This window comes from Carassius auratus, chromosome 18 (assembly GCF_003368295.1).
Source record: "Carassius auratus strain Wakin chromosome 18, ASM336829v1, whole genome shotgun sequence".
In the NCBI taxonomy this organism is placed as follows: Eukaryota; Metazoa; Chordata; class Actinopteri; order Cypriniformes; family Cyprinidae; genus Carassius; species Carassius auratus.
The window spans coordinates 18428848-18451018 of record NC_039260.1 but is presented as its reverse complement, the minus strand read 5'-3'; the positions used below and the strand labels follow the sequence as shown (position 1 = coordinate 18451018).

Sequence of the window (22171 nt, the reverse complement as noted above, 5' to 3'; positions counted from 1 at the left end):
TGTTGCTTGTGTTTCTCTTCTGCCCACCGTTTTCGTTTTTTCTTGTATGTTATTATGGTTACCTATGATTTACAACTGTTTATTACTATGTTCTTATTGTGTGGATATAGAAAAAATGCATAGACAGTGGAAGAATTTAATGTGAATTATTCCATTAAAGGTAACTATGATAAATGGGAACATGCAATTTGTAATTTTATATACTTTTTGGCATTTTCTTTTCATTTCACATAAGTCAGATAAGTTGTACTTTAGTTGTAAGTGATCTACTTCATATGCAAATATGTCACTCAGTTTTCCTCTTTCTGTTGCAGCACTTGAAACACAGATATTTAACTGTTAAAAATATGGAGAGAGTGAATATCAAAACAAGTGCGAACAGTGTAACTGCAACATCTACTGAGTAATAGGAGTACCAAGGCAGTTTGTAAGATTCTGACCGAAGGTGAGCAGCACCTTTGTGTCTCATTACAAACTCAATCCAGAAGAGCGCACTGTCCAAAGGTTTAACTGGTGTATCTCTGTGCAGATTAGACAGTCTCTGCATATTCAGTCTGTAGGATGGATCACTGATTACATTTTGTATAGCGGCGTGCAGTGTTTTTTGATCTAAAGTTGCAATAGAAAGTATCTTGGCTCCTCCCCTATTTTGTAATCGAAGAAGATTGTCGTACTGGTCAAAAAACAGTGGAATTCCAACCACTGGAACACCATGATACAAAGCTTCCTGTACCCCATTGGTTCCACCATGAGCAATAAAAACTTTAGTCTTTGGATGCCCTAGAAGATCGTTCTGTGGCATCCAGTCAATCAGTAATGTGTTGTTGCCCAAAGCAGATGGTCTTTTTCCAGTGTATCTCCAAATAACCTTTTGAGGGAGCTGAGCAAAAGCAGCTGCTATTTCCGCTGTTATATCATCTGGTAGATTACTAATAAATGACCCCAAAGACATGATAGCGACTCCATGCTCTCCAGAACTTTGCATGAAGACTTCAAGGTCACGTGGAAGGGCCTTTGCTGGTTTGCACTGGAAGCCACCAATATAGATGATATTTGGCATTGTTGGACGTGGAAATTCAAAAACAAAATCAACCCTCATAAGCCATATATCAGCACCCTGGAGAAGTTCATAATAACTTACAGGTGGATAGAAGTATTTATCACAAAGTGCTTGGTACTGTGCCAAATTAAAATAACCATTTTGAAAGTACATTAGCAAATAATACATACTATTCTCTACTCGCTGAAAAAAGTTCATTTTGTCTGTGTTTCTAGATCCTGTGATTGGGATGTAGGACAATGGAGAGGGAGCAATCTCAAAATGTCCCTCTCCAACGGTGGTCCATCTCACATTATATACCATGGGTAACTTGAGTTTATGAGCCAGGATAATGCCTGCACCCCACCCTGGATCAGTGAACAAAAGATCATATTGATTTTCCTTCAGTGTCTTCAGAATTTCCTCACTTTCAAGTATGTTTGTTATAAGCTGACATATCATTCCATGGGTTTCATAAATGACACTAATCATATCCCAAAACAGCCATACAGGACTTAGCCAGGAGCTCTTTCCTCTTTCATGGTCAATCATGTTGTTGAGCACATCTACCACAAATTCTTCATTTATTCCTTTGGTGACAGGTATGGTTATAGTATTGTAATAAGACGAGTTCTCCTTGATGAACCAGCTACTGGAGCTGCGTAATACATCAACGTTGTGTCCTTGATCATTTAAAGCCTTGATGATGATATCCATGTTCACCCAGTGACTTCCCTCCAAAGGTACCACCAAGATTTTGCCACCATCACAGAGAGAACCAAAAAGGATTATGATTGGTATCCAAAGTGTAACAGAAACCATATTCTTAGAAAATGGCGTCATCTCTCTGTAAATGATAAAATCATTGGATTACATATATTGGATAATATTATTATATCCTGTGCAGTACAGTATAGCCAGCAAATTATCAAGTCAAGTCTGTTTTATTGTCAATTCTTCGACATGCACAGCACATACATACATAGAATTGAAATTGGGTTACTCTCAGACCCTTGGTGCATACAGATAACACTAGCAGTAGAGCATAAAAGTACAGATACACACTGGTACATTATGGAAATAAATAGATGTACACTTGTAGCCCAGTTTTCATGTCACCTGGTTATCTGAATGCTTTGTAATCAATCAGGAAAATTACTGTCACTGTCTTGTTTCATGTGTCACTGATTACCAAACAATATGTACTGAAATAGAGATTGTCAACTGTTTCTATATGACGCATAGAAGTAAATTTTATGTTTTTATGATTTTAAAGGGGTCATATGATGTTGCTAAAAGGAACATTGTTTTGTGTATTTGGTGTAGTGAAATTTGTTTATGCGGTTTAAGGTTAACTAAACACATTCTTTTCCACATAATGTACATTATTGTTTCTCCTCTCTATGCCCTGCCTTTCTGAAACGCATTGCATTTTACAAAGCTCATCAGTCTGAAAAGTGAGGTGTGCTCTGATTGGCCAGCTATCGAGTGCTTTGTGATTGGCCGAATACCTCAAGTGTGTGACGGAAATATTATGCTTCTTATTATACTGTGATGCGTGTCCTGATCAGAACACCAGCACGATGAGGCAAAAACAATAAAACCCATTACAATAAAGCCATTTGTTGCATCCAGTGGGCACAAAATTCCGGATTATAATGACCTATAATTTCCCTACTCCCTGAGCACGGGAAATCTGTTTAAGTTTACTTCACTTTGGAACATTCATTCATGGATTTGTGATATCTAATACCTTTAAATAAATACAACTTAAATTCACGTCTCGCACACTTCAATGAACTTTGGATGGAACATATACAGTCACGTCGAACTGGAATCATAACAGAATATCCTGTGATGTCCACTTCGCAGGGCACTTACGTTCGAATAGAACAAATGTCTGAAGCCATAAGAGAAACATACAAAATGTACAGAGCAGGGGGGCACGAGGACTGGAATTGAGACCTGCTGCTATACACTGCTCAAAACTTGCATTTGAGTCATCAGTGGCAAATCCTTTACTTTCAGTCTCTGAGTCAGAATAGCCAGCATAGTCTTCTCTCCCAGGATCAGGAAATAGTTCTCCATAAAATGTGCTGCACATCCGATTATTTGGTTTGAACTGTTTGGAACAGTGTTGTAAATACAACTTAACCATTAATTTCTAGTTGTGTCATCTATTGGAAGGCCAGTTATGCCTTCTTTCTTTGTGTGAACATTTGGGCATGTTAACTTTTATAAATAAAGTCTTTTTTGAGTTTGAGACTTTAGTCTTTGCAATTTTACAGATCTCCTTTATGCATCAAGTGCTTGCAACACTCCAAAGAGAAAGGAAAACTTGAAATCGCATCATATGACCCCTTTAAAGTCCAACATTTATCTTCAAGTTGGTTTTGCAGAAACAGTAGCTGCTATCCAGTTCTTCTTCTATAATTATCTGTTTGTCCTGTCTTTAGTCACCTTTTCCTGACGATTATTGCCATTAATGAACTTTTGAGCATAAGGTATTATTCTTTTCTGATTGTTGATCATTCAAAAAAATTTTACTTGACAATTTAGTTCAGTGATCCTGCACATTAAATGACAAACCAAACACATAAACGTTCTTGGGTGCATTTCCCAAAATCATTGTTAGCCAACTATGGTTGCAAGTTCCGTCGTTACCAACTTAGTTCATCGATTTGGTGTTTCCTGAAACCATAGTTCAACTGCAAACAGTGTCGGTAACTTAAGTGGTAAGAACTACAGCTCTCGACCTGTAGTTAGAAGCATAGTTTCTTGTTAGACATATGGATTTAAAAAACATATGATGCGTATTCAATTTTTCCTTTCTCTTTGGAGTGTTACAAGCACTTGGTGTATGAAGAAGATCTGTAAAGTTGCAAAGACTAAAGTCTCAAATCCAAAGAGATATTCTTAATCAAAATTAAGATTCCGCCACGGCCCCCTAAAATGGCTCATTCAAACACACCCCCATGTCTATGTTGCTATATGGAAATATTTGCATAATGCTGCCCAAATGTTTAAGCAAGCAAAAAGGCATGGTTTAGTAACCGCAGTTACTGCTGAAGCAGCCATGTCAGGAAGATAATGTGTGCATCTAGGCGAAAGCAAAAGCACTTTATTTTGCCTTTCGAAAGTAGATGCATTTAGGAATCTTTAATCTTAATTAAAACAGAACAGCAATGCATTTTATGGATGACCGTTTCGTCAACCTAGGAGAGGAGGTAATTCTGACTTCGCTACAACAATCTGGCGCTTCTGAATCAGCTACTGTAAGCATGTTTTGTTATTAGTTTAATTATTTTCTATTGAATGTTCAAATGCTGAGTTTTGCCAATAGTATCTGTGTGTCATGTGTGTGTGTGTGTGTGCACGCATGTGTATAGTATTTGAAAAATAATGTGTTTTTTGAACATTAAAGCATGTCAACATATTCTGTTACACCAAATATAAAAAAAATAATGATCTTTAAAAAAAGCATCATATGACCCCTTTAAATAAATTATGCTTTTGGGAACAATAAACAAGTTATAGTAGGAAGGAAACAAGGAAACAAAAAATAGTAAATTATTAATCAGGTGCCATGTTCAATACAGCAGCTTCTCAGAGATCTCGTATCAATTTATTAGCATAAGTTATTCCTCCACTACATGCGTGTGATGTCATAACTGGCTAGTTATGCGATATTCGATTTAAAATATTTAATAGTATTCATAACAGAAGTGGGTTTTCCCACAGCCTTGCACTCTATTTGTGGCATATATATATATGCAAATTTATTTTCTGCCAGCAGGAGGAGCTTGTAGAGTGCCATAGAGAGAAAGGTTTCCCCGGTAACAGCTGTAAACAAATAAGAGCTGTGCTCTCAAATGCTGCTCAGTAGGGATGGGCGATACCACATATTTTGTTTTCAATACGATACCGATACTTTTAATGGCCAGTATCGTCGATATTGTTACGGTACGGTACTTCTAAACTGACCTTTTAAATTATACAATTTATTAAATCATTATGAGTACAATGGGCAATAATACCTACTTAACTTTATATTTGAAATGCATTTTAACATTCAATATGCCTTAATTGCAACTTATTAGGTTATATTTTTGTTTACACATGGTTAAAATATGTTTACTGTAGTGGTAACCAAGGAAATCTACAAATACTATAGTTAAACTATGTTCACTTTACCATGGTTCATTGTCATAAGGGACTGCCAGTAATAGGCTGTAATAGGCTGAATAACCTTTTTATTTGGAGAGTGTATGATTTATATTAACAATACAGAATAGAACATGAGCAAAATGAACTTTTAACAATAAAATTTAAATAAATGTACTGCACAAACGAGGGTATAGTTTCAATAGGTTTATTGTGAAATAACCCAAACATATAGCCTATGTTTTTTCTGCATTGTTCTTGGCTGCCTTTTCCAAAAACATAACATTATTTCTTATTATAGGCTACTCTTGGGAAACGCAGCTCTATTTAATTTCACTGTCAGAAGTGAGTGAACGCTCTCTCTGTAATTGATTCATTCTGCCTTGCAACATTTGCATGTGTTCAGATGTACAGGAATATCCCTTCCACGCAATTATTTGCTAACATAGGTTATTCGTCCAATTTAAGGCATATTGCAGGCATTATTTTTTGTTTAATAAACAAAATCCCTGGTTAAAAAAAACCTTAGTATTGGTATTTTTTATTTGAGTATCGATTTATCGATACTTCAGGATCGATTCACCCATCCCTACTGCTCAGTCATTACAGGCAAGATATAATGGAAGCTTCAATTTAATGGACATTCGGAAACCCCTGAGCAATTGTTACACAACTTTAAAGCATCCATATTGTTCTGTAAAGCCAGGTTCACACTACAGGACTAAAAGACTAGCCGAATTACTGTGTCTCACACTATGCAATAAGATTTGTTCTCATCTGTCGTCTTGTCATAGCTGTGCAAAGTTAGATCTCTGCCACAATTCTGCATTTTCAAAAGTGCATTTTGCACGAGCGCGATCTGAGTTTTGTGGAAACAATTTATATTATTGTTCATGAAGGCTGGAAGTGAACAACTTTATATTCTGTATATTTATATGCTTGTATTCAGGTGTACATAATTATTAAGCAGGTTATCTCATACAGATAAAATCTCAAGATGGACTAAAAACTCCCGAAACTTTCTGCCAGATTCTGGAAGAGAAATTCTTCAAACAGTGGTACAAAAAGATGTAGTCTTGGTTCTTCAAGAGCCACTCTCAACTTATCTGTCTATACAGCCTCTCTCTCTCTCTCTCTCTCTCTCTCTCACTCTCTCCCTCTCTCTCTATATATATATATAAAACCTTTAAGTATTTTACTACACTACAGTATGTGATTCTTATTGAGTAGGTATCATTTTAAGGATTCTATACTTAACCTAAGTCTTTGAGAATCTTACTCTTTGTACTTCTGGAGACTCCAGGTAGGTTGTAGTTCTAGAAAATTGTGGCGCTGGAGACTAAATGTTCCTGGTGATTCCACACCTAATTCTTCACCTTAATTCCTTATCAGCTGCACGACAAGGATGTGCTGTTTCTACGTGTATTTAGCTTTGATTTGAAAGAAAATGGCAAATCCTTGTGGCGCGGCTGATACAGAAGAGCATAAGCAGCATACAGTGATATGGAGAGAAACAGTACAGAGACTGATTATAAAGGAATTGTTGAATAAAGTAATTATTTTTGTTTTCTTTGCTTACAAAAAGTACACTGTAAAAAATGACTGTGATTTTAACGGTAAAAAACTGTGAAAATGCTACAGTACAAACCTGTTTACTGGTTAACGGTAATTTCCTGTAAACTTTACAGGGAAAAACCGTAAACTTACGTTCCCAGAATTCTCTGCGTTGCATTTAAAATTTTGTTTGAATTTGATGTTTTTTCTTTGAAATAACTATGTTTCTTAATTTTTTCTCATCTGTTATGTTTATTATTAAACGGTTTTACCATATTTTTTACGGTATAATTCTGGCAACCACAGCTGCCGTTTTTTTACCGTATATTTTACGGAATATTTTTAACAGTGTATTCTTGTCGCTTCAGAATGTTACGGTTGAACCACTGATGGCAGATGGACTATTCTGATTATGTCTTAATCTTAAACTTATACTTTTCTGAACCTTGACAGTGTTACTTATTTGGCAGTCTATGGAACAGTCTCAAGCATCCCAGTTTTCATCCAAAATATCTTAAATTGTGTTCCAAAGACAAATGAAGCTTTCATGGGTTTGGAACAACATGGAGATAAGTGATTAATGGGGTGGAGTGTCCCTTCAAGATTGATGTCGTTTGGAATTAGTAAAATGTGCTAGGGAAAAAAATATGATCAGAATATCAGCTATTACCTTTGTCAGGGTTATGCAAGGAATTATGTGACTGGTTGTCAAGGCAGCCAATCAGAATTTAGCAGCCTTGTCTCTGATTGGCTGGAATTATGGCATATTGTAATGCTGGGCTGTGTTGAGCAAGTGAGCCGATGGCATTTAGCGAGCACTGAGGGTGCATCAAAGGAGAAAGCTAGTGAAATGTTGCATGCACAAAACAGAAGGTCTGCACATATCCAAAAATGTATTTTAAATGCACAGTTGATTTTTGTGCACTGAGAATTCTTTCTTCTTTGAGAGACAAACATTTTCTCCACAAAACTCAATTCATACGAACTGCAAAACGCACTTTTGAAAGCTCAAAATATGATCGTGCAGAATTGTGTGAGATATAATCCCATATGGGCATACTACACAAAACAACGCGAACGAGGTGAACATGCTACAAAAAATTCAGTGAAGAGGCTTTCTTGACCATCAGTGAAAATATGTTTTCTCAGATAAATTCTTTCAAGAAATTACAGCAATTATAGGCCATTTCTTCAAGCATGGATGACCAACTGGCCTTTAATTGGGCTGTGCAGTTATTTTATCCGAAAGAAATAAGAAACCACAACATAACAGAATATGTCAGAAACAATGGCTTTGAAGATGTGGACTGTTGGTAATGCAAGAAGAGTTGGAGGTAATTAAACAGTACAATGAAACATGGTATTATATACACAAAATATATGCATTAATTAAATTTATTTCTAGTTAGAGGTCTAGTTTCTGATTTGTCAATTTTTTTGCTTTTTGTTTCTGTTCATTAAAATGAAACATGAGTGTTTATACCATCTGCACTGTGATTGGCTGGATTAGTTCCACTTGTCATTGTGTTGCTCATGTTACAAGATTACGTGGCGATAATATCAAACAGGTTTGAAAATATCTTAGCGACTGTGATAGCTAGAGACAGGTTTCGGACGTTGCTTACCTACTCATACTTAACGAGATTAGGTGACCGCAACAAGCATCTCAATTTTCTCCCTAAATGCAAAAACTCAAATCTGCCAAGAATGCAGTAATGGGGGCAATAAAAAGAAGGCCGAGTGAAGTAGAGTTAGAAGTACAGGCCTACATTACTTTGCACTGATCAGAGTGTCATTGAAGCTTCAGCAAATCTTTCTCACCTGACAAAACTGTGTCAATCCATGTTTTGTCATTGTTGAATGTTAAAACCCGCTTGTTCTCACAGAAACTGATTTAGGATCAATATAGAGCAAATCACTTTTTGAAAGCAAAATGGCGCTTTAAAAAGTGTTTGTGTCAATTGCATTGTTTTGACTGCTGGCTGTTAAAAATGTATTTGCCACTCTATCATTCATACAGAGATTTGTTCAAAATGCTTATTCAAATTTTATTTCCTAAAAAAACAACAACAACAACCAACCAACCAAAAAACAAAACAAAACAAAAAAAATCATATGATTACTCATTAGCAGTAGGCCTGGTTCCAGAATCACATCACTGAGGATGCTTCTGAAATTACTGAGGGTGCTTTAGCCATCATGTGTACATGGCTGTTAACTGTAACAGAGTAAAAGACCTAATGCCTAGCTTACACTGTGAATCAACTTAAAAACTGAGTCATAAAAGTTGTTCAGGAAACCTAAACCCGGTGGTAAACAAAACCATTTACTTCAAATGGGCTACGATGCACGTTGGACTAGAAGCCCCATGGTGCATTGTGTTCTCCAGTTTAAGGAGACAGTCCAAAATCTAATGACCATACAGGCACAAAGTTCACTTAAAAAAGAATAAAAGAAAAAAAGAGGGGCTAAAAGCTCTTTCCTCAAAAGGTTTTGTTGTAAAGGCTAGTATATTATCTCTGTATATTAAACATAGCCTTCATTCAATCAACACACATGAAAATATATTACTTAGCCTATACACATACTTCCAGTCAGGGTGAAGTCATTATGTTCATTGACAACAGTGTTAAATTTAAATGAAATGAAATTAAAAATTAAATTCACGCATTTAGCAGACGCTTACAGTGCATTCAGGCAATCAATTTTTACCTATCATGTATTCCATGATATTCCAATGCATTGTAAATATAATGAAACAAATATAATGTAATTTATTGGAAAACTATGTGCTAAACAGCACAATTGTGTCAAAATTATCGATTTTTCTTTCATGCCAAAAATCATTAGGAAATCATGTTCCATGAAGATATTTTTTAAATTTCCTACCGTAAATGTTTCTAAACTTAATTTTGGTTAGTAATATGCATCACTGTTTCTTTTTGTGAAAGTGGGGACATCCCACAGGCGTAATGGTTTTTATACTGTACAAACTGTATATTCTATCGCCCTTCACCCTTACAGGAAACTTTGTGCATTTTTACTTTTTTCAACAAAAAAAAAAAAAAAACTCATTCTTTATGATTTATAAGCGTTTTGAAAAATGGGTTATGTCCTCATAAGTCACCCTCTCCTTGTAATTCCTGTGTCATACCCATGTCATTATACGTTGTGTCCTGATATGTCACAAAAACAAGAGCACACACACACACTTGTTAAAATATTTTCTATTTTGAAAATAAAATGCTGTTTTTTATTTTATATTCATCCAAGAATCCTGAAAATAAAAATAATTAAAAACAAAATGTAAATAAAATATTTAACAGTACAACTACTTCCAGTATTGAAATGAAATCAGCATATTAGAAAAAAATCTGAAACATAATTTGACACTTAAGACTAATAATTTATGAAAATTCAACTTAATATGTAAATAAATTATGCTTTAGCATATTCAAATAGAAAACTGATATTTTAAATTGCAGTTCGGTTTCACGGTATTACTGTTTTTGTTTTCTGTATTTTTGATTGAAAAATCTGCCATGATGAGCAGAAGAAACTTTAAAAACCATTTATATCTTACTGATCCCAAACCTTTAACGTCAGAGTATATAACTATCCTGTCCATATCTACAAGCATTACACTAGGGCTACTAAATTGTACTGTCTTTCTCACGATCAATTCCTAAAACTGTTGCAGAAAACTACAGATAATCTTTGAAACAACGGAAATGTAACATTTATTTTGAATCAATAATTAATTGATTAATAAACCTGTGGTGTCATTCCAAAAATGTTATATAACTTACAGTTATATTGACTGCTTCTGCTTTGCTCAGTGCTGTTCAGTGATAATCTTTCTCTGAAAAATGATAAATTACTCCTTTAGCATTAGAACATATGGAAGGGACCTTATGAAATACAAAGATCAGCCTACAGCAATTAAATTCAAGGTGCAAAGTTAATATGCAACATGGGTTATATGGCTTATATAGACTGTGAATATATCTTTGCACACTAGCTTACATTAAAACAACATAACTACTGATTGAAGAGTCATTTGGCTCAGCGCCCATTTAACAGGTTGTTACCAGTATCTGGACTGTGATCTTGAGAGAAAGCAATGAGGGAAAGAGATCACATGAGGCAATACATGAACTCAAAAGGACTTGAGTATATTTAAATATGAATATTGTGAACATGAGGCACACAAAGGCAAACGTCTCAGTAATAAATTATTAGATTATACACACCTTTATTTTCTACAGCAGTCTATATATTTTTCACAGTATTAAAGACAGACAAGATTGGGTAATGGTTGTGATGTTTAAAATGTTCAATGAATGAAGTTTGTGAACTGTTTATTTCTGCATTATTTTATCTACATTCTATACAGGCCTATAAATACAGGCAAAAGGAGCCCCAACTAAGTATTGAGTGCTGTACATGCTCATACTTTTCATGTTCACACTTTTCAGTTGGCCAAGATTTCTAAAAATCCTTTTTTTTTTTTGGTCTTAAGTAATATTCACATTTTCTGAGATACTGAATTCAGGATTTTCCTTAGTTGTCAGTTATAATCATCAAAATTAAAAATAAATACATATTTGAAATATATCAGTCTGTGTGTAATGAATGAATATAATATACAAGTTTCACTTTTTGAATGGAATTAGTGAAATAAATCAACTCTTTGATGATATTCTAATTATATGATCAACACTGTTGAGGATTATGTGATGCATTTTGCACTGCAATTTAGTCTGGAAGCCTAAACAGTAGTTGTTCATCTTCAACATTGTTAACAGTGGGTTTTCTTTACTAATGCTCACTCATCGATTGAATAATTGCTTAATTATCCCATGAACTTTAACTGGGCTTCAGTGTATATATCTGGCTTGCATATTTTTGGGGGGTTACGCTCAAGACTTCCTATTTGCAGATTGATCTGACCCAATCAGCTCTGAAAATGTTGTTGTGGTTTTTGTAAGATTTTATTGTATATTTTTTATGTACTTATAAAGAACATCCCCATAAATGTCCAGTACAACTACCTACCTGTGTCACATTCAAGCTACTAAATTATAGTAAAAAAAAAACGGTCTTGAACCTTGCTGAACACTACTGAGCCCTCAAATAATGCAAATCTCATATAAACAACCATCCTTTCAAAAGTTATAGGCTATTTTAACCTATGAACTGTGGATTAATTTAATTGTAGTATAATGTGCTTCTGCTTTCTTCAGCGCTGATATCTTTATCTTGGCATGATACTCTTTGACCAAATTATTAGCATATCAAAAATGATTATTCAAAATGCAGTGAGTAGTCAACAGCAAGACAGTTCAAAGTGCAAAGTTTGTTTGTAACATGAACTTTATGGCATGTATGTCACTTTTATACATATAAAAAGTTGTTAGTGATATAATTTCTACAGATAACTAGCTTACTTGTACTTTTTAACAATAGGACAACATGATTCACAAAACAAAACAACTCATTAGTAATTCTGTATCAGTATTAACTCCAAATTCGAGGAAGAACAGTCAGGGAATAACAGTTCACTTGCGGGAATGCATGAATTTAATCTGTAGAATTTTGTGAACACAGACTGAATGCCACACACACAGGTAAAAGTCTCAGTAATAAGTCTGCACGATTCGACATACACACCTTTACAGAAAGGACACCAGCCCAAGCTGTTAAAACACAGAGTTGCTACAGTCCAATAGATTTCCACTGGAATCGGATAATGCGGAAGTAACATAGTTGTCAACTCTCGCGAGACAAATAAGCAACCGCAGCTTCAAAAACCAGCCCAGTATTTTTTAATTTTAATTTTTATAATTTTTTATCATCAATATTATTTATTATCCATTATTTATAACTGAGCCTTCAACATATTAAACTGAAACTACCATTTTCTTCTGAAAGCAGAAACGTAAGTTATTTTACAAAAATCAGCAAACTGCAACAAAGCAGGAACAAAATTCATCTCCAACCACCTGTGAGCAGAATAGGATGGGAGAGATGGAGAAAAATACGAGAGCTTCAAAGGGGAGCTGTAACATAGCCACACATTTATGGCCTAAAATATTGTCTATTCGAACCAAATGTATTATTATTAGTAGGCTAATAGGATTATTATATACTATAAGCGGTGTAATGTAACGAAATAAAAATACTTCGTTACAGTACTTAATTATTTTTAGGAGTATCGATCTGTACTTTAATACATTTTTTATATTTCAGGCAACTTTTACTTTTACTATACTACATTTCCTAATTAAAATGTATACTTTTACTCCGATACATTTCCCCCAAAGTATATTCGTTACTTACAACATAATATCCAGAAAAACACAGACTGCAGGAAAGCAGGTTTGACGAAATCAGGTCAGACTCATAAAAACACCTGTCTCTCGTGCACACAAGCACGCGCCGCGCACAACCGCGGATGATTTTATTTTCCAATCAAGTCGAGTCTGTGGTGTGGGATATACAGCATCGTCTGCGATAATATGGCAATGGTTATTGTAATGATGTGCACACACATTGATTTATTAATCTATTAAAACTCACAATTCCAGAGATTCTAAACTGTAGACGGCAAGAATACTTATGTATGTTTTTTATATTTGTATAATTTCATGTTGGTCTATAACTTCATCTATACCACACAAAGAGTATCGTTTTTCTGCACATGCATGAACACATTAAATAATAATTTTCAGTAAAGCAATAAATGACTTAGATTTTAGACACAATATTGCTTGTTTTTGCTCAGTTTTGCTAACGAAAATAGTTCCAAACAGATCACAGCTCTGTTTTGCGTCTCTGAGAAATGGATGGTGTTTACTTATTGACTGAATCGGTTGCACAAATGATTCAGTGATTCACTCATTAACGCATTCAAATGCTTTGTTTGCTTTGTTTGAATGAATCGGTTGAATCTTAATGCCCCACTCGTTAACATTCACTTGCTGTCACCTACTGGCAGTTTTAATTTCACAATTCGACAATTTCTTTTCATGTTTAAAATTATTTCAAATATCAGTTTTCAGTTTTCAATTTTTACATCTGTATCTGCAGTTTAAGTGTATCCATGTCCCCTATATAAAATTCATAAACTGTGTAAACACATGCTATTTCAGATGCAGATTCAAAAAATGTTTTTGCATGTTGGAATGAAAGACACTATTGGAAGAAGTGCTTCTTATTCTTACCCAAAAATATAAAATGGAAGAAATAGTTGAAACTGAACACAATCTTGCCACTCAAGCTGTGTATGAACACACATACATACATACATACATACATACAATATATATATATATATATATATATATATATATATATATATATATATATATATATATATATATACAGTCTTGTTCAAAATAATAGCAGTACAATGTGACTAACCAGAATAATCAAGGTTTTTAGTATATTTTTTATTGCTACGTGGCAAACAAGTTACCAGTAGGTTCAGTAGATTCTCAGAAAACAAATGAGACCCAGCATTCATGATATGCACGCTCTTAAGGCTGTGCAATTGGGCAATTAGTTGAATTAGTTGAAAGGTGTGTGTTCAAAAAAATAGCAGTGTGGCATTCAATCACTGAGGTCATCAATTTTGTGAAGAAACAGGTGTGAATCAGGTGGCCCCTATTTAAGGATGAAGCCAACACTTGTTGAACATGCATTTGAAAGCTGAGGAAAATGGGTCGTTCAAGACATTGTTCAGAAGAACAGCGTGCTTTGATTAAAAAGTTGATTAGAGAGGGGAAAACCTATAAAGAGGTGCAAAAAATGATAGGCTGTTCAGCTAAAATGATCTCCAATGCCTTAAAATGGAGAGCAAAACCAGAGAGACGTGGAAGAAAACGGAAGACAACCATCAAAATGGATAGAAGAATAACCAGAATGGCAAAGGCTCAGCCAATGATCACCTCCAGGATGATCAAAGACAGTCTGGAGTTACCTGTAAGTACTGTGACAGTTAGAAGACGTCTGTGTGAAGCTAATCTATTTTCAAGAATCCCCCGCAAAGTCCCTCTGTTTAAAAAAAGGCATGTGCAGAAGAGGTTACAATTTGCCAAAGAACACATCAACTGGCCTAAAGAGAAATGGAGGAACATTTTGTGGACTGATGAGAGTAAAATTGTTCTTTTTGGGTCCAAGGGCCACAGGCAGTTTGTGAGACGACCCCCAAACTCTGAATTCAAGCCACAGTACACAGTGAAGCATGGAGGTGCAAGCATCATGATATGGGCATGTTTCTCCTACTATGGTGTTGGGCCTATTTATCGCATACCAGGGATCATGGATCAGTTTGCATATGTTAAAATACTTGAAGAGGTCATGTTGCCCTATGCTGAAGAGGACATGCCCTTGAAATGGTTGTTTCAACAAGACAATGACCCAAAACACACTAGTAAACGGGCAAAGTCTTGGTTCCAAACCAACAAAATTAATGTTATGGAGTGGCCAGCCCAATCTCCAGACCTTAATCCAATTGAGAACTTGTGGGGTGATATCAAAAATGCTGTTTCTGAAGCAAAACCAAGAAATGTGAATGAATTGTGGAATGTTGTTAAAGAATCATGGAGTGGAATAACAGCTGAGAGGTGCCACAAGTTGGTTGACTCCATGCCACACAGATGTCAAGCAGTTTTTAAAAACTGTGGTCATACAACTAAATATTAGTTTAGTGATTCACAGGATTGCTAAATCCCAGAAAAAAAAAAAAAATGTTTGTACAAAATAGTTTTGAGTTTGTACAGTCAAAGGTAGACACTGCTATTTTTTTGAACACACCCCTTTCAACTAATTGCCCAATTGCACAGCCTTAAGAGCGTGCATATCATGAATGCTGGGTCTTGTTTGTTTTCTGACAATCTACTGAACCTACTGGTAACTTGTTTGCAACGTAGCAATAAAAAATATACTAAAAACCTTGATTATTCTGGTTAGTCACATTGTACTGCTATTATTTTGAACAATACTGTATATACACACTGCACAATATGCTGCACCATCCTGTGCTACCCATCTCACTCAGAGCAAAATTTAATTATTGCATGAATTTGAGAAGAGGTCATAAAAAAACCAGTGGATGTACGCTTTGGGTCTAGACTCAAGTTTAACACTGTCTTCATGCTGCTGATGTTTTGTAAACTTTTTTCCATCACTAAAGACCTCCATATTTACCTGCAGCTACCTGGGACAAGCAGTTCAGTGCAAAACAACAGGATACAACTCAACAACAGAGTGCTGCAGAGCTTTGTGTGCGGCGAATAATATTCCAGAACCTTCTGTAGGTTTAAAATGGAAACAGAAGTATCTGGATGACTTTATGGTGGAGAGGATTGTAGGTTCTAAATGCTGTCTCTTCCACACAGTTATCTAGCCTCTTGAATTTCTTGTGTTTCTGTTCTATATTGTAAGAGAGCATCAGAAAACAGTTCCTCAGATAGCACTAATTCTTTGAAAATGTATCAAATTATATTATTCATTGTTTGCTAATTAGTTGGTAATGTATGTAAAATGAAAATAAAAAATGAACACTAATACTAATAGTCACTGTCAAAGAGGACAAAATTGTAAAGAGATTACAAGAAAAAGGAGTGGAGAGAGGGGAGGAGAAAGGAGATATAAGGGGATAAGATGTATGGAGAAAACAAATAGAGTATATATTAAAAATAAATGAATATAAGAAGAGAAATGAAGATGTTAGTGTCACAGTCTTCTGTCTTTGTCTTTCTGTTAGCACATGGCTTGTGTTGTGTTTGTTTGGTGCCATGTGCTCTCTCCTGTCTATTTTCTAACCCCGCCCATCTTGTTACCTCATCGTTGTTTTAGTTGCTCCACCTGTGTTTCTCCCTTTCCTCTGGACTCCATTCCCCTAACTCCACTCACCTGTTCTCTTGTTACCTGTTAATGCCTTTGATGCCTGTCTACTCTGTGTTCAGTCTATGTCTTGTAACTTTAGTTTTTTTCCCCCTTCGGGGTGGTTTCAGTTGTGTTTTTGTTTATTTTTGGTCACGTATAAATAAAGTCTTCCCATCTGCCTGCACTTGAGTCTTCGCCTCTTGTGATCCGTGACAGTACAAACAAGCCATTTGAAGATTCAGCGGCGATGGGGATTTTCTTATACCCAGCTTCCGGACGACCAAGGATCCAGACCCCTACCACTGGGCCGCATCCCTGCCCACAAGACAATCGTCCCTTCGGGCTGTATGCCGAAGACCTCTTCGATGCAGTCCAAGGGCTAGGGCTTGAGGAGAGCACCCTCATCCATCTGTTTTTAGTAGGCCTGGACGAGCCTGTCAACTGGGTGGAACTAGATAATTGGTCCTATTGGGAGATGGTCGACCACATCATCGATTTTAAAGGAGGTGCTGCTGGAGGAACTGCTGGAGGGTGCCCCCCTCCCAGTATGGGCTGCTGTGCCGACCACTTCCAGTTTCTTGGGGTCATTCTCTGGGCACGTTGGGCTTAGACGCAGCATGCAGGATCCTCCACTGATGTCTGCGAGGGATGCAATGGCTGCTCACGATTCCCCCGAGGCGGCGGTGACCACTCCGAAAGCTCCAGAGTCGAGTCAGGTTCCAGTGGACTCTCCAGAGTCGAGTCAGGTTCCAGTGGACTCTCCAGAGTCGAGTCAGGTTCCAGTGGACTCTCCAGAGTCGAGTCAGGTTCCAGTGGACTCTCCAGAGTCGAGTCAGGTGTTCGTGGACCTTCCAGAGTCAGGGTTAGTCACCGTCGACCTTCCAGAGTCAGGGCTAGTTCCGGTTGACTTTCCAGAGTCGAGTCAGGTTCCGGTTGACTTTCCAGAGTCGAGTCAGGTTCCGGTTGACCCTCCAGAGTCGAGTCAGGTGCTCATGGACCTTCCAGAGTCAGGGCTAGTCACAGTTGATCTTTCAGAGTCAAATCAAGTCACCGGTGAGATTCAGGGACAGACTCAAGTCACCACTGATCTTCATGAACAAAGGCAAGTCACCACTGATCTTCATGAACAAAGGCAAATCACCACTGATCTTCATGAACAAAGGCAAGTCACCAATGATCTTCATGAGCAGAGTCAAGTCACCACCGATCTTCTGGAATCCAGTATAAACACCATGGGATTATCAGAGTTTCGTCACTTCTCTGTGGAACTACTCAAGTCTCTCCTCGCCTCTGCGGAACTTCCAGAGACCCATCATGCCTCAGCCGAACTCTATGAGCACCCGACAGATCCTGTTGTGGCCACGGAGGCTACTCTTAACTTGTTCAGATTCTTTGTTTCAGACTTGCCCAACCAGACTTGTCGTCCTGTTGGTCTGGCCGCACGGACGTGGTGGTCTTCTGATCTGCCCTGGGGGGCATCCGTTCTGACCACACGGTTGTGGTGGTCTTCTGCTCCGCCCTGGGGGGCTCTCGTCCTGACCACACGGTTATGGTGGTCTTCTGCTCCGCCCTCGTGGGCGTCACATGATGTCCTTCTTGGACTTTTGTTTATTTTTTGTTCTGCGGTCTGTGTCTTTCTTTCTGTTTCCTCCTATGGACCTGGCCCTCCGTCCCTTCCCCTGATCCTCCGCCGGTCCACCTCCCTCCTGGGTTTCTTGTCTGTGTCTCTTGTCTCTGTTTCCCCATTTTACCTGGTTGTCTTGTCTCTGTTTTACCATTTTATCTGGCCCTCCATCCCTCCCCCTGATCCACCTCCGTTCCGCCTCCCGTGATTTATTATTTTGGAGTGTCTGGAATCCACTCCTTAAGGGAGGGGTTCTGTCACAGTCTTCTGTCTTTGTCTTTCTGTGAGCACATGGCTTGTGTTGTGTTTGTTTGGTGCCATGTGCTCTCTCCTGTCTATTTTCTAACCCCGCCCATCTTGTTACCTCATTCCTTGATTTAATTTGTCCCAGCTGCTTACCTGATTGCCTCTTCTTTATAAGCTTCCTGTGTCTTCTGTTCTGGGCTTGTTTGTCTCACATAGGTACCGGTTAATGCCTTTTGATGCCTGTCTACTCTGTGTTCAGTCTATGTCTTGTAACTTTTTTTTTTTTTTTTCCCTTCTGGGTGGTTTCAGTTGTGTTTTTGTTTATTTTTGGTCACATATAAATAAAGTCTTCCCATCTGCCTGCACTTGAGTCTTCGCCTCTTGTGATCCGTGACAGTTAGATTACACAAATCCAGAATTACGTGCAATGTCCACTCATGCACACATCAATCCACAGATGCAAATAGAAAATATACTCGCACACATACGCATGCACACACAAGAAATTGAAAACTGAAAGTTACAAATTGAAAGTTTATTCATAACTATTTAAAAACTTTAAATTTGCTCAAACTTCCAATAATGAATTCCATGACTATTCAGTGACAAAACTGTACATATACCAAGCAAATATGTGTATAGACTTTTTGAGTTGGCCGAGGAGCTTAATTTTATTTGGCCCATCTATGTTCAGGACCCCCTGTGCCCCCCACACATTTCTCCACATCACTTATCACGTTTCTGTCTCCCTCTGGTGGTATGATGCTTTCCTAGTGGTCTTGTCCATGTTGGTCATGTTAGAGCATATTCCAACTTTTAATTTTTTTGGTCGGACTTACCTTTAAGAGTCATTTTGTATTGCCTTTGCCCTGCATCTCATCTACAGTGTTGAAGTTGACAAAGGACATCTTCAGGGTGAGTTCAGCCCTGCTTTTACATCGTGCACGTGAGGCTTATTTTTATTGCGTCATTAGTTATTTTGTGTGAACCACATTGTACTATGACTGTGTGAATGCATTGGGTGAAGACTATTTTTGCTATCTATGTGCCTTTCCTTTAACAGTCTTCACCAGAGTCTGCTTGGGGAGAAATCCTTGTTTTATAGGTCTTAAACAAATAAGGGAGACTGGGCTTAGTAGTCACAAGGACTATATTGCCATTTTATCTGTCATATCATCTGTCAGTTTAGACAGCATTTTACAGCATGTTTCATGTTACTCTGCAATTATCTGAGTAACATGAAAAACAATGCTTTTTTATATACATATAAACTGATAGATCACTGCAACATTACTAAACTAACACAAGTGAGGTTTCATTGTATCTCCTACATACGAAGACTGTGGGAGGGATGTTTGAAACGGTTGCACATTAAATAACATTAATTGTTGTTTTTCAAAAATGTAAAAGGAGATCAAATTAAATTCCTTCAGTTTGGTTCACTGTAATCAGTTGTACAAAAATTGCTCTTAATGATCTCATAAACAACTATACACTGGGTGTCAACATTTTGGAATAATAAAGATTTTTGAAGTAAGTCTCTTATGCTTATTAATTTATTTAATCAAAGTGCAGTAAATACAGTAATATTTAAAATATGATTACAATTTAAAATAACAGTTTTGCAACTGAATATATAAAAACAATGCAATTCATTCCAGTGATGGCAAAGCTTTATTTTCAGTTTTCTAATTTAAATTTTCAATGTAATTTTTTTTTTTTTTTTTGTGGGAACCATGGTTTCAAAGATTAGAATAAAACTATTTTTATGAAGTAAAACATATTTTAACACACACCTGTGAAAAAGTTTTGTTTTTTTATTATATATTTTTTTGCATATTTGTCACACTTGAATGATTCAGATCAAACAAAGTTTAATATTACACCGATAACCAGAGTATAATAAATCTTGGGAACATAATAATATGCCGTGGCCAGGAGATATTAATTTGTGGGAGAGGTAACGACATCCTTATGACACGACATCCTTACGACATCACGACTTCTTAAGTTGAGGGAACGACATGTTTTTCTCATGGCCACGAGTTTAATGCGTAAACAAACCATAGCAACCCTGGATTATCAGAGATGGATTCATTAATATTTTATTTTGAATTAAGAAATATTATTATATTATATTATATTATATTATATTATATTATATTATATTATATTATATTATATTATATTATATTATATTATAAGCAAAATTCATCATTAAATTATTATATTAACCATAGGCCTTGGCTATGCTATATTACCTGCGATAGTCATCATTCACATTTATCATGAGTTTATCATGAATAAACGTTACATAAAGTGCATAATATAAAATAGGCCTACAAGAAAACATTTTTATTCATTCTACAGTCTTCTAAGTAAATTGACTGATCTTCTTTTCCTCGTAATATTTGTATTTTTATTTTATATATAAATTTAACATATATTTCATTTTATTTTGGCTAATTAATAGACCATAATTATGAATAATATAGTGTTTTTTCTACAGTCTTCTAAGTAAATTGACTGATCTTCTTTTCCTCGTAATATTTGGATTTTTATTTTATATATAAATTTAACATATATTTCATTTTATTTTGGCTAATTAATAGACCATAATTATGAATAATATAGTGTTTTTTTGAGAAATGAATCATTCACGTATTATCATTTGTAAATGACAACACAACATGCTGATTTATCATCACACAAGGGCATACAATAAGTACAATCATAAAGTCAAAACTTTACTGGCATAATTGTCAGATAAATGATAATGAGCCTGTTGTGTTTTCATTTAGTCAAGTCAAGTCTGCTTTATTGTTAATTCCACATGTACAGCACATACATACAGACAATTGAAATTGTGTTACTCTCAGTCCCTTGATGCGTACAGATAACACTAACAGTAGAGCATAAAACGGATAGATACAGATTAAATATAAAAATACAACTATACAAATAAGGGCATGTTAAAAAATATATATAAAAATAAATAAAACTACAGTTAAATAAGTCAAGTCAACTCACCTTTATTTATATAGCGCTTTAAACAAAATACATTGCGTCAAAGCAACTGAACAGCATTCATTAGGAAAACAGTGTGTCAATAATGCAAAATGACAGTTAAAGGTAGTTCATCATTGAATTCAGTGATGTCATCTCTGTTCAGTTTAAATAGTGTCTGTGCATTTATTTGCAAATCAAGTCAATGATATCACTGTAGATGAAGTGACCCCAACTAAGCAAGCCAGAGGCGACAGCGGCAAGGAACTGAAACTCCATCGGTGACAGAATGTGGAAAAAAACTTTGGGAGAAACCAGGCTCAGTTGGGGGGCAAGTTCTCCTCTGACCAGACAAAACCAGTAGTTCAATTCCAGGCTGCAGCAAAGTCAGATTGTGCAGAAGAATCATCGTATAAATAAAGCAGCACAAGGCACATGACGGATAGAGTGTAAACCAGTGAAGTAAACAAACAGTGCTGATAAAATAATTGTAGAGAAAAAGAGCTTATTCAGACTGATTTAAAGTGACAAAAAGCTCAGAGAGCAGTTCTTTATTTAAACTGACGGAAGAGGTAGTAGAATGAGGTAGTGAGCAGACCAATGATGCACAAAATGTCTGGTGCAGGTCAGAGCTTGTTAGTGGA

At 36.2% G+C, this 22171-nt stretch overlaps 1 pseudogene; it reads right to left on the bottom strand.

Moving 5' to 3' along the window:
- Positions 1-122: 122 nt before the first annotated feature.
- On the bottom strand, positions 123-12505 carry LOC113118582 (UDP-glucuronosyltransferase 2A1 pseudogene; annotated as a pseudogene).
- Positions 12506-22171: the final 9666 nt, after the last annotated feature.